Raw genomic sequence first — 17,273 nt, 5'->3', positions numbered from 1 at the left:
GCATCAGAAGCTATCAGATCTTTTCTTAAGTATTAGCATTAGATATCCCAGCTCCAATAACCTTCATTCTCTACATGGCTCTCTTCCTTTGTATAAACAAATTTAACGGTTTCCATAACTGCACATTCTCCCTGTCTTTCTCTTGTCTCTTGTTAGAGAAAGGAGGTGGTATTTTCCTCTTTTCCTGCTGCCAGTGGAAGGACTTCTCCGACATGCACTCTTGGTCTTTTGCTTGATCCCTTAATCATTCCTCCCCATGAAGAAGACTCCAGGTTCTACTGATGGTTGAAAGTCATTGGTCCATATTTCATGTTGATATGGACTGAGGATTTGAATCTTTTTTTTCTTTCTCTACCAGACAGTTAGTGGGAGGCAAAGAGCTTAGATTAACTATTCAATATCAAATTTACTCATGGGAGAACTTTCTTGAGACATAGGCAGGAGATGTGATAGGGGACGCCTGCTACCAGGACATTCTAATTGGTCCGTTTAGCCCTGGCACTACTTTAAGAGTTTAGCAGCAATTAAGATAATGATTTAGTCCCCTCTCTCTAACACCATATTTCTCAATTGGTTCTGCACTGGACAAGGAAAAGGGGGTACTATACGTGGATCATCTGCAATCTCTGCAATTTATATCCTATTAGTAGTTATTTTTTGGTTTGAAAAGATTTGGCAGTTGATTGGGTGTGGGAAGTGAAGGGGAGACCATTAGAATAACTGCTAGATTCTAGAAAAGAGACTTTGCAAGAGGAGTGGCAGAATGGGGCAAATGCAGTGATTCTAGTCGAGTTTAAGGTATCTGTGAGGCTTTCTAATGGAGAAGTCAAATAAAACCTTATAAAAGGAGTTACACTCTTTGTTATGTGAAGTGCCAAAAGTCCTTTTCAGAGGATATAGTTGATTTAAATCAATAAAAAAGGGAAGCTGATTTGCAGATGAACAGAGGGAACATTACATAACCAGAAATAGCACCATTCTCATCAAAAGATCATCACATCCCAGAAGAAAAAATGCTAGGAGTCAGAAATATTGAAGCAATTTCATTAATTGTAAAATGTATAATGTGAAAAAAAAGCAGCAATGACAATAATTTGCTAATATCTTTATTTCTTTAAAATGAAAGTATGATAGTCTATCCCATTTCTCTCTTCTGCCCTAATCTCAACAGCATTACTATTATATGATTAACTAGAAAATGTCAGTAGCTTGGAGGCCTAAATTAAATCTTACCAGTCTAAGTGAAGGAAATGTTCTAGATTATAATTTAATTTACAAACTGGCTGTGGGAAGTATGCCAGCTTTTAAAGAATAATTTATGACTCAAAAACAAGCAGGAAAGGACCTAGCAGGTATGTGAAAGTATTAGCTACTAAGAATAAATATAGCTTCCAAGAGGAAGATATTTGCAGGGGGTGATAACCTTCCTTATCATTTTTCTCTTAATAAATGTGTATGTCTGTAGCACTTTATCATTTAGCTGGTTCACTAAAAGTTACACACAATGTGTCATATAAAGCAGCATAATACATGTTTCTGTAAATTTCTGTAAATACCAAGCTTCTGTAAATTTTCAAACCTGAAAGGCCAGCTTGATATTTCACTGTGCTGACAAACTGGTATTCTTTACAAATAGCATAAATAAAATCTGCAGGACTTTAACGAAGGTAAGCAAGAAATAATATTCAACTGGGAGACTTGGGGAAGGTTTCAGAGAAGATGGAAAACTTGAGCTGGACCATCAAGAATCTTGACAGGTGAGGATGTAGCAGAAAGGAAAGTACTAGAAATATAGGCATTTCTCAAAGTACATTAAAATTAGTACATTTTGTATTTCAACTGTATTTTGAAAATGGTTTTCTCTCTCTCCTTGCTACCTTAACACTGTGTTTAACTCAGCCTGACCTCCCAAGAACTAATAACCTGAACACAAGAGTCCTACACCCTTTTTGAGAGTTAAAGGCAATCATCAAGGGCCCTACCAATTTTTTTCTAACTTGCTCCTATTCTTTCCCTTTATTTTTACCCGCCTCTGACTCCTTGCTTTGTCTCTTATTTGAAGCTACATTTTTTTTACCTTTTGGACTGGCGTCTACATTTAGTCACCTGATTTTTTGGTTATTCATTCTCCTTTAAAATTTTTTGACATATACTCAATCCTGTGATACTTCCCACTCTAGACTGTCTCTTGTAGGTTGGCTTTCCTTGGTTTTGGACCTCTGGGACTCATTTCCAATACTGGACTTGGTTGGAACATAGGGTAGCTTAACATGGACCCACATGAGCTGAAGAAGAATTTGGACAATTTCAAACATTTGAAGCTACTTTTGTTTCATTGATGTTATATATATTTTTTCTGGTAATAAAACAAATACATGTTTACTGGAAGAAATTTGGACATAACAGATAAGTATAAAAAAAAAGAGAAAAATTACCTGCCATTCTACCACTCAGGGTAAACACTATTATTCTATTAATATATATTCTTTCTAGTCTTTTTCCAAGCCTATGTTTATATATATATATAAATATTATATATATAAATATATAATTGTATATATATATATATAATATAAATATATAATTGTGTTCATAGTGCATATACAGTTTGTATCTTTTTTTTACATACTTATTTTATTCATGATCATTTCCCAGTATCATTAAATAGTCTTGGGGAAAAATGCTTTTTAGTGGTTGCACATTACAATGTATAAATGTAATATGGTAAAGTTCTATTATTAGGCATTTACATCATTTTGTATTTTTCACTATCATATGGGAAACTGTAATATCCTGGTGCCTATGTAGTGCAAGTGTCTCTCAAGAAAATATAGGTATGAAGGTAAATGTAATTCTGAAAGTCCACAAATTCTGTATTTGCATCTTTGAGAACATTCATAGGGAACCCATTCACAGGTCACTGCAAATTTCTTTACCATCTCCTTATCAATGCAAGCCCCAGTCTGGATCTTGAGCAGTATGGCACCTTGACTGGGATTTAAAAACCTCTTGTTTTCAATCCCTGGAATCTCAGTTGTTGTGGGACCAACTTCAAGAGGCTGAGGTATACCTGCATCATTTCTTTCTACCTGGGGTCTAAGTTCTAAACTTCATTTATGAACCCTGCTCTTTATAGTCCATTAAAGAAACCACATTTTCCTCTTCAGCATTTGTCAGCTTCCCATTGGGAGATTTTGTGAGTCTCAATGAAATCCCATGCTACATATTAATTCCTAATTACAGGTCATCTCTGTGTGAACTTCAGCACATCTGAATTTCATACATTCTCTCTTAGGTATTGATCTCTAGTACTTTTTTCTTCTAGCCTAAAAATGAATACTGAGTACTTTTCTCTTGTTTGCTAACATATGCATTCAATCTAGACCCTGTTCATCGGGCCATGCCTTTCCTCTAGGGCAGTGCAGCAATTCTTTAAAGAGAAATACTCCTTGTGGCTTCGAATCCATGTATTTAGTTACTGGACCTTGTATACACAAAATGATAGCATGCTCTTCTTCTGAAATAGTCAATTCACTACTTGGGTGGGCTTTTTCTAACCATGGTTCAAAGGGCCGTTACCCCAGTAAATGGCCACACATCTCTTTAGTGTTGGCTAGCAGATGCTTCGCAATAAACATTTTGGAGTTATGATGGAGTTCTGCTTCAAGAGTACATAGTTTCTCTTTATTCACAGGGCTTTCTGGCTGTGAAACTCAATAATGGGCCAGGAATCTCTGAATAAGTCATTCAAGTCTACACTCCATTTAGCACACCTGGAAGGCTGCCCATCTACTGAAGTGCTGGAAGACCCTGTAATCAATTACCCATCTGCTAAAATCCCTGCGGTTCAAACCATCCTGATTACTGCTAATTACAGAAACCACATCCACTTTATATCTGTTGATTAAATGAGGCCAGACCTCAGCCTCTTCAGGATGGCATCATTTTTGCTGAATTTAGAGGACTAATTTCAATAGTAGCATTTCTTCGCTATATTCCCAAATGACAGAAGATAGCCACGACAGCCCATGCTGTGCTCTCAGAAGACAAAGTTGGAAGGAAGGGAGAGTTGCACATAGTAAATCCAACCTAGTAAGGAATTTCTAGTGTCTCAGTTTTATTTAGCATCAGCCATAGTCAGTTCATATTTCAATCAACCACCTAGCAGTCAGAACTGCTCATAGCTGCTAAAGCTACCACATTACACCTTACATATTGATAAATTCAGCCTGATCTAAAATTGTGTTCTCCCTCCCTGGCCTATCACTCTTAGAATCTATTCTTGAATGTTTTCAAAATATATGAGTTTATATAAATTAGCAAAAATTTGTAATTCCTTTGGCATAAAAATCTCCTCTTCCTGTTTTAGATTTTAAACATGTCTTCTGTGTTGTGCTGGAATCTCATTATAGTTACAGTTCTGAAACCAATGAGAAATCTTAATGATGGAGCAAAAATATGGGGTATTTAAAAGCAAAATGTAACTCTGATTTTTTATTTTGTTTCATTTTAAGTATGCCTCTAGTTATCAGCATATAAAAGGAGTAGACAAATTTACTATAAAGGAGAGATGGTAACTATTTTAGAACTTCAGTCCAAGAAGAAAAATCAAGGATAATATGTTGGTACTTATGCAATATGAGACAAAATACATTTTTAGAAATTTGTGTTGACAACATTCAAAATAAAATAATAATAATAGTTGAGGACAATTTTGTTTTGTAATACAAACCTACCATGGAAATAAATATAATACTAGGGGGAAAGCTTCATGACATTGGCCTGGGCAATGATTTTTTGGATATGGCCCCCAAAGCACAATAATTAGAGCAAAAGTAGACACATAGGATTATATCAAACTAATAAGCTCTGCACAGCAAATGAAACAATCAACAATGTGAAGAGACAACCCATAGAATGAGAGAAATTACTTGCAAACCGCACATCTGCTGAGGAGCTAACATCCAAAATATATAAGGAACTCAAATGACTCAATAACAAGAAAACAAAAAACCCAATTTAAACATAGGAAAAGAATCCAAATATATATTTCTCAAAAGAAGGCATACAAATGGTCAATGCGTATATGAAAAAAATGCTCAAAATTACTTATAATCAGGGAAATGCAAATTAAAACCACATTGAGATATCACCTCACATCTGTCAGAATGGCTATCATCAAAAAGATGAAAGATAATAAGTGTTGTGGACAGTGTGCAGAAAAGGGAGCCCTTATACACTGTTGGTGGGATGTGAATTAGCACTGCCATTATGGAGCTTCCTAACAAAATGAAAATTAAAAATAGAGCTACATATAATCCAGTATTACCACTACTGGGTCTATATCCAAAGGGAATAAAATTGCCATCTCATAAAGATATCTGCACTCCCAAGTTCATTGCAGCATTATTTACAATAGCCACGACATGGAATCAATTAAGCAACAAATGAACAGATAAAGAAAATGCGGTATATATACACAATGGAATACTATTAAGCCTTTAAAAAGGAGGAAATATCATTTGCAACAACAAGGATGAAGCTGGAGGACATTAAGTTAAGCCAGGCACAGAAAGGCAAATACTACATGACCTCACTTTAGTGTGGAATCTGAAAAAGTTGGACTCATCGAGGCAGAAAGTAGAATGGTGGTTACCAGGGGCTGAGGGTAGAAGGGGGAATTGGAGAGATGTCAGTCAAAGAACACAAAATATCAGTTAGATAGGAGAAATAAGTTCAAAAGATATATTGTACAACATGGTGGCTATAGTTAATAAAAAAGTACTTGAAAATTGCTAAGAGTAGATTTTGTGTTCTCACCACACACACGAAAAAGATTTCTATATGAGATAATGCATATGTCAATTAAGACATTCCAAATGTATACATATTTCAAAACATGTTGTACACCATAAATACACAAAATTTTTGTCAATAAAAAAATAAGTTGAAACAATAAAAATATATATAAATAAAGATTATAATACTTTTAGGGGAGATAACATTTTACCTAATTGACATTCAAAGTTAAAGTTTTCTATCATCAAAATCATGTACTAACCTAATAAATGTCATCTACAAAAACCTTCAGCTGACATCATATTTAATCTTGAAAGACTGAATGGTTTCCCTCAAGATCAGAATGCCTGCAGCCACAATTCCTGTTCAACATCATACTAAAGATCTTAGCCAGTGCAATAAGGCAGAAGAGCAAATAAAAGGCGTAATGAATGAAGTCAGAATGGATGAAAAACATCTCAAAGATCTACAAAACAGCTACTAGAACAAATAAATGACTTTAGCGAGATGGCACTATACAAAATAAATATACAAAAGTCAATTGTATTACGTCTATCATTGAACATTATGAAGTTAAACTAAAAGTAAACAGTAACATACGCACATGTGCTAAAAATATAAAATAATTAGGTATTGATCTAATAAACTGTGTGCAAGATGTCTACACTGAAAACTACAAAACCCTAATAAAAGGTGGTAAAGAAGACCTATGTAAATGGAGATAGAATGTGTTCATAAATTGAATGACTCAATATTCTTAAGTTATTAACTCTTACCACATTGATCTACATATTCAATGCAATCCCAATCAAAATTGTAGAGCTGTTTTGTCTAAATTGACAAATTTGTTCTAAAATGAAACTAGACCCCTATCTCTCACCATATACAAAAATCAACTCAAAATGATTAAAGACTTAAATGTAAGACCTGAAACTATAAAACTTCTAGAAGAAAACACAGGGGAACTGCTCTGGGACATAGGACTAAGCAAAGATTTTATGAATTCAAGATCCAAAAGCACAGGCAACAAAAGCAAAAATAAACAAATGAAACTTTATCAAATGAAAAAGCTTCTGCACAGCAAAGGAACAATCAACAGAGTAAAGAGACAAACTATAGAATGGGAGAAAATATTTGCAAACTACACATCAGACAAGGAGCTAACATCCAGAATATACAAGGAATTCAAACAACTCAATAATAAAAAACAAATAATAATCTAATTTAAAATGAGCAAGGGAGTTGAATAAACATTTCTCAAAAGAAGATATTCAAATGGCCAATAAATATATGAGAAAATGGTCAATATCGCTAATCATCAGGGAAATGCAAATCAGAACCACATAGTGATATTACCTCACCCCAGTTAGACTGGCTATTATCAAAAAGACAGAAAATAACAAATGCTGGCAAGGATGTGGAGAAAGGAGAACCTTTATACATTGTTGGTGTAATTGTAAATTAGTACAGCAATTATGGAAAACTGTATGGAGATTTCTCAAACAAGTACAGATACAACTACCATGGACCCAGCAATCCCACTACAGGTATATATCCAAAGGCATCTGCATTCCCATATTTATTGCAGCTCTGTTCACAACAGCCAAGATACGGAACCAACCTAAATGTCCATCCACAGATGATTGGATAAAGAAAATGTGGTATACTACTGAGTCATTAAAAAGAATGAAATTCTGCCATTTGCTGCAACATGGATGAGCTTGGAGAAAATTATGTTAAATGAAATAAGCCAGACAAAGAAAGAGAAATACTGCATGTTCTCACTCATATGTGGGAGCTAAAAAAACAAAACAAAACAAACAAAAAACCAAATGAATAATAAGTTTAACAGTTAAAAGGAGAGAGAAGAACTATGGTTACTAGAGGCAGGAAATGAGAGGGGAAAGGGTGAATAGTGAGAAGCTGGTTAATGGACACAAATTCACAGCTGGATAGGGAAAATAAGTCCTACTGGTGTACAGTCCACCCAGGAATCTGTAATTAACAATGATTTACTGCATGTTATGAGACAACTAGAAGGTAAACGCTTGCAACATGAAGAAATGATTGTTTTGCAATGATGTATATGCTAATTACCCTAATTAGATCATCAAACATTGCATACGTGTATTGAAATGTAACTCTGTATCCCCATAAATAGGTACAATTAATATATTTTAATTAAAAATTAAAGGCATAAAAAGAATGCAACTAACTCATTAGCAGACCCACCAAAATGAAATATTCCTTAAGAGTTTCCGTGGGTCTATTTTGAGTTTCTTTAATAGATAGCTCTGGCAACTGCTAGTTGTTTATTCAACATCCATTCAATCTCTAATTGTTCCTTACTGATAGAACCTTAGTTTTGTTGGGAAACAAGGGCAAAGTTGCCCAGCTAATAAAAACTACTTTTCCCAACCTTCTTTATAGATAGAGGTATCCATATGCCACAGTTCAGGCCACAGAGATATAAGTAGGTGTTTGGAGGCAGGAGAAAGGAAAATTCCTTATAGAGGGAGGGGGCAGACTCAGCTGGCATGCCCTTTCTCCTTCATCTATCCTAAAGTGAAAGCATAATGGCAGGTGCTGCAGCAGGCACTTGCATTTGACCACAAGACAAAGACCAAGAGGAACTACAAAGATCTTAGAGATATGACATCCTTGAGCCTCTATACCATCCCTGCATCCTACCTACTTAATGTTTCATGTAAGAAAAATAAACCCGCCTGACTTGAAAAAATAAAAGACAATAATAAGAAAAAAATCATTTTTTAAAAAATGGCTAAAGGTTTGAATAGACACTTTACAGAAAAAGATATATGAGTTGTCAGATAAATGCATGAAAAGATGCTCAATATTATTAGTTATTAGAGAAATGAAAATTAAAGAGATTGACAATACCAAATGGTGATGATGATGAAGAGCAATGCATTGCCAGGCAGAATGCAAACAATGACACAAGTATGAGGCAAACGATTTGTATTCTTTTCTTTGCTTTTATCACTGCCTTACATTCTGCCACTACACAGTGCTCTGGACTCATCTCGTATTTTTCCTGCTCAGCCCTAGTATCAACAACTTCTCTAAGGAGCCCAGGTCCCTTTTCTGGGAGACAGTATTTAAAAATATGATCTAGAATAGATGTGCTCATTGCTACCAGCACATCATTGCTTCTAGGTCCTCTCAGCAGAAAAAACTAGGAAATACGTGTTTGTATGCTAACTACATGCTAACTACACATCTATACTTATTCTGTATCTATGTGTGTGTGTGTATTATATACATACATACAAAGGTACTTCAACTTTAAAAGGTTCATGGAAAGATTCTTATCTTTTAGTTCTATTTTCCACGAGCTTTTAAAAGCATGGTCATATATGTATGATATGTCTAATATATATGATATGTACATGTATATGTGTGTGTGTGTATATGTATATATACATGAATTCATACTGTTATCGCCAATTCTAATCTAGCACCATAAGTTTCATTCTAATCTTCCCCTGGCCGATTTGTAATTCTTTTTCTGACAATAAGAAAAATGGTATTTACCAGCATAGTACCATACATAATAGTTCCATCACCCTAACAATCCCATTATGTGGCTCCTTTGTAGGCACCTCCTGCCTTCCTGTCTAATGGGCAACCAGAGATCTCTTGTCCATTTCTGCCTTCTCTAGAATGTCATGTAAAGGAATCATACAGTTTGTAGTCTTTGGTGGTCTTGCTTCATTCTCTTAGGAAAATTACTATTGCAATTATTATTATCGCTTAGAAAAATAAAAAATATTTCTGCTAATCCGCAGGATTCCACAGAGGTATCTCAGAAGTTACAACAGAAACAAGACAGGGATAACTGAAAAACATGAAAACTAGTTAAATAAATATAAAGAGTAAGGAAATCTCTGGGGATTTCTATGTCTGGGTTGAAGACCTATATACATATAGGTATCACCTATCAAGATACTTAATTCAGGGGCAGAGAAGATTTGGAACAAGAGTTAAATTCTGGCTTGAAAATGTTGAGTTTAAGGTAATTTGGGTCTTAAATGGGGAGGTCCAGTAATTATTTGGAACTCAGCAATTAAGTTTGGGTTAAAGATACAGATGTGGTAGTTACTGGCTCATGAACATTAACAAAATGTATGGATGTGGATGAGTTACTACAAGGAAAGTGTAGAAAGGAAAAAAGTAAAAAGCTCAGGATGCTGCTATGTGTGACACTGATAGCTACAGCATAAGCAAAATAAGGGAAGACAAGGAAAGCAAGAGAGCTACTTAGCAGGAAATCCAGGAAAGAACAATGTCACTAACTTCAAAAGAACAGTCTCTCAAGGATTAGGATGCTCAACAATGTCAAAGTTCACAAAGAAAGGAAGTGAAAGACAATGACGGTTCGGCCTCTCTGGATTTGGCTGTTCTAAGTTGCCAGCGATGACACTGTTTCAGAAGCTAAAGCCAGATAGTAGTTGGTTAATAGTTTTTTTCAAAAGGTATATTAGAAAGAGTGGGTATAGCCTATTTTCTCTAAAAGTTTGAATTAAAAGAGAGAAAGAAAGAGGAGAGAAAGGTTGGATCTGAGGCATTTACAGGGTTGGTAGGCAGCCTTAAAGCTCACTTAAAAGCATTCAGAATATGGCTTGGTTTTTCAGGTACTTTGAAAAAATTGCTGTGATTTATTTCTCAAAACCACTGTATTTGGGAGATATTCCTAAACACATTTTAGTGAAATTTGTGTTTAATATATGAGATAAGTAAAATTGCCTCCAGTTAGTAGCAGTCCGGTAAGGTAAAAGAAAAGGGTTTTTAGAGAAGTCAAAATTTAGAACTGGCTCACTATTCCTCCTCAGAATCCTAACTATTAAAGACAAATTTTTAAGTATTTTGGATACAAGTTTGCTGCATGAACGAATTTTTATGTCAAAATAAAAATCAACTAAAACAATCAAACACAAAAATGTTGAACACTGAGCTCTAACCCTCTCTGGGTCAAAAAGGAAATAAAACAAGATGAGCAAATGCTAAAAATTAGTGTGATATCTTGACATGATGTATTAGTCTGTTTTCTGTCATTTATAATAGAATATCTTAAACTGGGTAACATATAAAGAAACAAAATGTATTTCTTAGTTTTCAATGCCAGGAAGTACAACACCCAGGGGGCACATCTGGTGACAGCCTTCTTATTAGTGGGGGCTCTGTAGAGAGTCCAGTGGCAGTGCTCGGTGTCACATGTTAGGAATAGCAAGAGCACTTTCACGTGCTCTTCTTATAAAGCCATCACCTCTCATCCGTGATAACTGACTAAACCATTAACCTATGACTCCTTGAAGTAATTCCTGAGGACAGAGTCCTCACTAACTAATCACCTCTCAAAGGCCCCACATTTCACACCATAATTGGATTTCTCACCCTCCTAACACTGTTACAATGGAGATCAAGTGTCCAACCCATGAACTTTCAGGGGACACATTTAACCCATAACACATGATGAATCCAATTATTTTGGATTTAAGAAGAAAAACAATATAATACGAAGACAACTTAAAAATGAGGTAAGAGGGAGAAAAAAGCATTGGTTATAAATTATTCCAGTTACAGCTGTGACTCCAAGCACATTGAGGCAATCAGTAATTAATTAGCTCTTCCTCTCCCTAAGATAGGAGGTGCTCAGTTTTCATGGGTTTGGGTTTCAGGACACACCTTTGTGTTTCAAGCCACTCCTCGAGGTCCCAGGTCCTCCCTAGAGAAGAGTTATTGTTGCATACTGGACCTATTTTCAGCACCAACATGAGAAGATTGAGGCTGCAAGGGGTGGACTTATGCAAATCAGGAAGCTGAGCATGCTCAGTAAAAAGGAATTTATACAGGCTTATATGACCCCAGCAACCGAGCATGCTCAGTGGGAGTTTGTCCTTTGAATGACCTTCCACTAGAAGTGCTAAAGAGCACAGAATATTCTTGAATATGTTACATGTGATAGAATTTGGCCAAGGAATGTGCCCTAAAAGGAGACCAACTGAGCATGTGCAAGGCTATGTTACATAACAGGGAACCATCCCCTTAGTTGAATATTCATTAGATAGCATGAATGTGTAGTAGACAGTAAAACTTTAAATGCTGAATCCCAGCAGAAGACAGGGCTGCTGCTCACTCTTCTAGAGCCAGCCCACACTCTGCTTATGGAGTGTGCATTTCTTTTTTTTTCTATCAAACTTACTTTCAGCAAGTGGCTGCTCACTCTCTTGAGCCAGCCTGTACTCTATACTAAACTTTAAGTGTTTATTTGTTCCTTTTGTGTTAAACTTGGTGTGGGCCCTGCTCAGTCTCTGGAGCTAGACCCCACTTTCTCTGTGAAATCTGTCTCTTATTCGTTACATTAAACCTGTTCTCACTTTCTAATGTGACTCTGCTCTTGAATTCTCTCCTGTGGCAGAGTCAAGAACCTGGTAAGAGGATGGGGTGGGTTGAAGCTGGCCACTGGGCCTCCCCAGACCCTCTCCTCTGACATCATCCTGAATCCTCAGATATCTCCTCTACAAGATTGGATGTGATAGCAACCTACTTTATGCAGTGCTTGTGATAATCAAATGACATAATGAAAATATTGTTGTGAGATCAAGGTCTGGCACAAAGTAAGACTTCAGCGAAAAGTAGATGGTGATTACGATTTCATTTCCTCAGTCCAGTTTTCTAATTCACCTGATATTACAGCAGAAAAAAAACAAACCTAGGAGTTGAGAGCTGCTTTCAAAGTTTAAATAATTTTCTATCTAGCAGAGTTACATCAGTGCATTCACTTGAACTGAATTTTCTCATTTGCTGTGACTCAGATATGCTACATCTCTTTTGCACAATACAAAGTTAAAGAATTGTCAGTTATGTCTGGAAAACAATTACACCAAATGACAAGACTCTTACTTTCTTCCATAATCGAGAGAAAAAGTAGGGTTGAAAATACATCTTTCTGTAAACTATTAAGTTTGAAAAACAAAACAGAAATTATTATGTTTCAAATATTAGAAGTTTGTTTGGCACACTTTAATTTATTCACACAGATTTGAATAGTTTATGTGTATGGTCAAAATTAAAACTTGTTTTGGGGCCGGCCCGGTGGCGCACTGCTGTAGTGCGCCGCTTGGGAAGCGCTGCGGCGCTCCCGCCGAGGGTTCGGATCCCACGTATAGACCGGTTCCCGCTCACTGGCTGAGCGAGGCGCGGGAGCAACACCGAGGGCTGCAATCCCGTTGCCGGTCCCGGTCCGGTACGGGGGCAACACTGAGGGTTGCGATCCGTTGCCGGACACGGAAAAAGACAAAAAAAAAAAAAAAAAACTTGTTTTGACATTTTGTTGCTGATGGAGTTTGGATGTGTTGTCCCCTCCAAAACTCAGGTGGAAATCTAATACCCAACGTGGCAGTGTTGGAAACTGATTGAGTCATGGGGGTGGATCCCTCATGAATGGATTAATGCTCTCCCCCGGGTAGGGGGGATTAATGAGTGAGTTCTCGCTCTATTAGTTTCTGCGAGAGCTAGTCGTTTAAAAAGACCCTGGCACCTTCTCTCCCTCTCTCTCTCTTTCTCTCTCTCCTCTCTCTCTCTCTCTCTCCCCCCCCCTCTCTCTCCCCTCACTCTCTCTCTTGCTTCCTCTCGCCATGTGATCTGCCTGTACCCGCTGGCTGCCTGCCACTTTCTGCCATGAGTAGAAGTAGCCTGAGGTCCGTGGCAGATGCAGCCGTCCCAGAATCGTAAGCCAAATAAACCTCTGTTCTTTATAAGTTACCCAGTCTCACATATTTCTGTTATAACAACACAAAATGGACTAATACAGTTGGCCTACTATTTGAGAATTTTTAGAGTAATTCCTCATAAAGTCTGATCAGAAACAATCCTTTTGGAGAATTGCCTCTTGAAAATTTGACTTTCTTTTTTTTATCCTGAGAAAAACATTGTAACTCACTAATTAGGTTCTCCTAAATTACTTGAACAGGTATATCTGCTTTCAGAAAGATTTGAAAATATGTCCTCTAATTATATATTAAGGAAAATGACTCAAGAAAACCAACAAAATGTAGTGTTGTCACAAACCTAGAGCAATTTTTTTAAAAAAATGCAAACTAAATGTAGATTGAAAGCTAATAGACAATAAATAAAAGACGCACCAGTATCTGTGGCTTGGGGTTTTTAAATGTACACTTAATTGGGATGTAGACTAAGATTTGCAACGGGAAACATAATCTAATTTCTTAGAAAACATTTAAAGAAATACACGTATATTATGGTGTTTCCTCTTTCAATGTGAAGTACCCTCCATTGGAAGACAATTTGAGAATGTTATTTTTATTCGGAAATTTTAAAATTATTCTATGACTACTATTATTATTTTCAAAGTCACAAAATAAAAGGAAACATGAAAAAATAAAAAGAATAATTTTTATCATAAACACTTTTGTATCATTTATAAAATTATACCTTACCTTTAAATATCTTATTGAGTTGGGTAAATTTTTCTTAGTGGTAACATATTTCTAATTGTCTATTTTTATCAACTAGAATATCTTAATTTACAATTGAAGTTTGCTTATAAGTAACTTGGCAATAACAAATATTTCATTAAGTGAGTATCAACTAGATAAATGCAAGAAAATTAATTCATCTTACATGAAAAATTTGGTAAACCATACACATGAAGATTTTCTCTATTGAATGAGGACTGACCCTAGAGTAAGTTACTAAGGTTGGCTAAAGAATGTAAATCTTTGGAAATATTTATGTCAAATCAATGGTCATGTGATTTGTATATCCAGGAAGTATTTCAGCGAGATTATATGACTTCTTGAAATGTCATCTAATGCTATTATTACATACGAGTATATTCCATTGAAGAAAGCGTCCTCACTCAAAATGAAAGGGTGAGGGAGAGTGAGAATGAGAGAGAAAGAGAGCGAAGAGGAAAGATTATAAAAACATTAATACATTCATTCATATCTGGGTGCTATATGATCAGATCTTGGTCAAGTTAAGCCTTAGACTTAGCCTTATTAAGGTAGAGCAGTAAAGCAAGGTGGACTGGAGTAAAAACACATTTTGCATTTAATGATGTGTACGTGGGTGTAAACTTCAAAACACTATTTTAAATGATCAAGTTTACAAGTATAAAAAACAATTCAAAATGAACAAACAAATAATATGACCAAATTGAGATTATTCTACCTACAACACAAAAGGAAAAAATCATGGAGGTAAATCATCAGTAATATAGATCTTCTAAACTATATAGATGAATATTTTAGAAAATATTAGCCATTTACAAAAAATTAAAAGTGAATGACTCAGTGGTTATTGAACAAAATTTGAACTGGCTTAATTCCACCAGAGAAAAATACAGGTATTAGACATATAATAAACTATATATATATAAACTATATATATATATATATATAACATATAATAAACAATATATAAACTATATATATAAACATATAATAAACTATTAGACATATATAATAAACTATATACAAAATGTTGCATAAATTCGGATTAGGCAATGGAAGATCTCTCAAGAAAACAGAGAAAATGCACAAGAAAATAACACAGATATGAAGAAATATGAAAGATGATGACAAAAATAGAAATTAAAACTAAACCAGAAGATATTGTAGGGATTTAGAGAAAATGGAACAGAATTCTTAAGCAGGTATAACAGAAGAACACTTTATAGGCATTAAGAATTAAATTAGGCTTAATATAATAATTATAACAATAAATATATATTACTTAAATTATCTTAGTTAAAATACCCAGCTTTACAAAATTGATTTGTAAAACAATATATTGTCTATGAAATATTTTTAAGGAAGAAAGACACAAGGGGGTAAAGGGAGTTTTAGTATTCTTTATAATTCTAGTTCAGAGAAATAATTAGAATGTCAAGAATTTGGCCTAACAGAGAGACAGCCATGCATAATCTTAGGAGTTTAGATTCTACAGTTTGAGTTCTATTCTATCACTTATTGTTTGTGACTTGGAGAGAGTTTCTACACTTTTCTAAATCTCAGTTTCTTTGTTGAAAAATGAGGATGACAAAAAATTTGCTATTTTGCAATTGTCATTTTGGATTAGATGAAATACCATATGGAAAGTGCTTAGTACAGCGATAAGTACCTATTAAACTAATACTGTTTATGATATTAATGATGAAAATGATAATGATAAATCAAAATTTAATTCCTCATTAGCATGAAAGCTTTATCAATTCTGCCTCTGCAAGGCCCATTATTTCTGTTTCTTCTTCCAAAGTCCTGGGTGTAACCAGTATTATGATTTACTTATGTCTTATAATAACCTCCTAACTTACTACTCTTCATTATTTCTTTGTTTTTACATGAAAAGCATGTTCCTAATATAAATAACAAGACATCACTTTTCTTATTAAAAAATTTAATAGCTCCTAGTTATTTATTCATTATATGTTTCTCACTTTATTTTGGCTTTTGCTCAAATGTAAATGTCTTATGAAGGTTCTCCTGAATTATTCTTTAAAATAGTCAGGTGTAAGGGAGAAACTGGTAAAGGGACACAAAAAAATGATTACATTTTATAATGTTAAACTTTAAAATAAAGCATTAATAAAAAAATAAAAATAAAAGTACAATAGTCCCCTTACCGTACCTTATTTTTGTTTTTAGCGTTTATCACTTCCTGATACTTTATCCTATATTTATGTGTATGTTTATCTTTTTTTTCTTTCTAGAATGTAAGTTCCATGAGAATAGGGACTTTGTCTACCTTATATACTGGTTTATCTCAGAAACTATTAAAGTGACTGGAAAAGAAAAGTGCACAGTAAAAAATATTTGTTGACTAAATGAATTAGTAGAAGTTGTTGTGAAGGGCCATAATATCCTCACTCTCCAACAAAATATTGTGCCTTGCTCATGATGGGCTTTTAACAGAGAACTAATGAATTTTATTCTAATGTTAGAAAAATCCTTGGAGTATTCAAAAAGACCATATGGCATATGTGGATAGTATTTAGAATTCTCATTCTCTAAAAAGCCAAATTTTATCCAATTCGGTCATGTGTATAAAGTAATGTAATATTTAAAATTCTCCACCAAGATTATAGTTTTCCAAGTGCTGACCTACTGTGAGCAAAACCATACATGTTGCTATCTCCTCAGTGTTTACTTTGCCTGTAAACTGAACCTCTTCTCTAGTGGGATTACTTGCATCTGGTCTAAACACCCCAGCCCCGCCCCACCCTACCACCACTTCAAGACCTCAGGAAGATTGCATAGTGTCCCAATATCCAATTTTGATTGTCAAATTTAATCTCTCTTGCCATCTCCTTCCAGTTTCCATTTTGTGGTATGGATCTGATTAATTTCATAGATAAAGTTATTCTTTCTATAAATTAAGATGTACACTAGATAAACACAAAAATCCCTTCCAGGTTTAACTCTCTATGA

This window comes from Galeopterus variegatus, unplaced genomic scaffold (genome assembly GCF_000696425.1).
Source record: "Galeopterus variegatus unplaced genomic scaffold, G_variegatus-3.0.2 Scaffold425, whole genome shotgun sequence".
NCBI lineage: Eukaryota > Metazoa > Chordata > Mammalia > Dermoptera > Cynocephalidae > Galeopterus > Galeopterus variegatus.
This window is presented reverse-complemented; position numbering follows the sequence as displayed.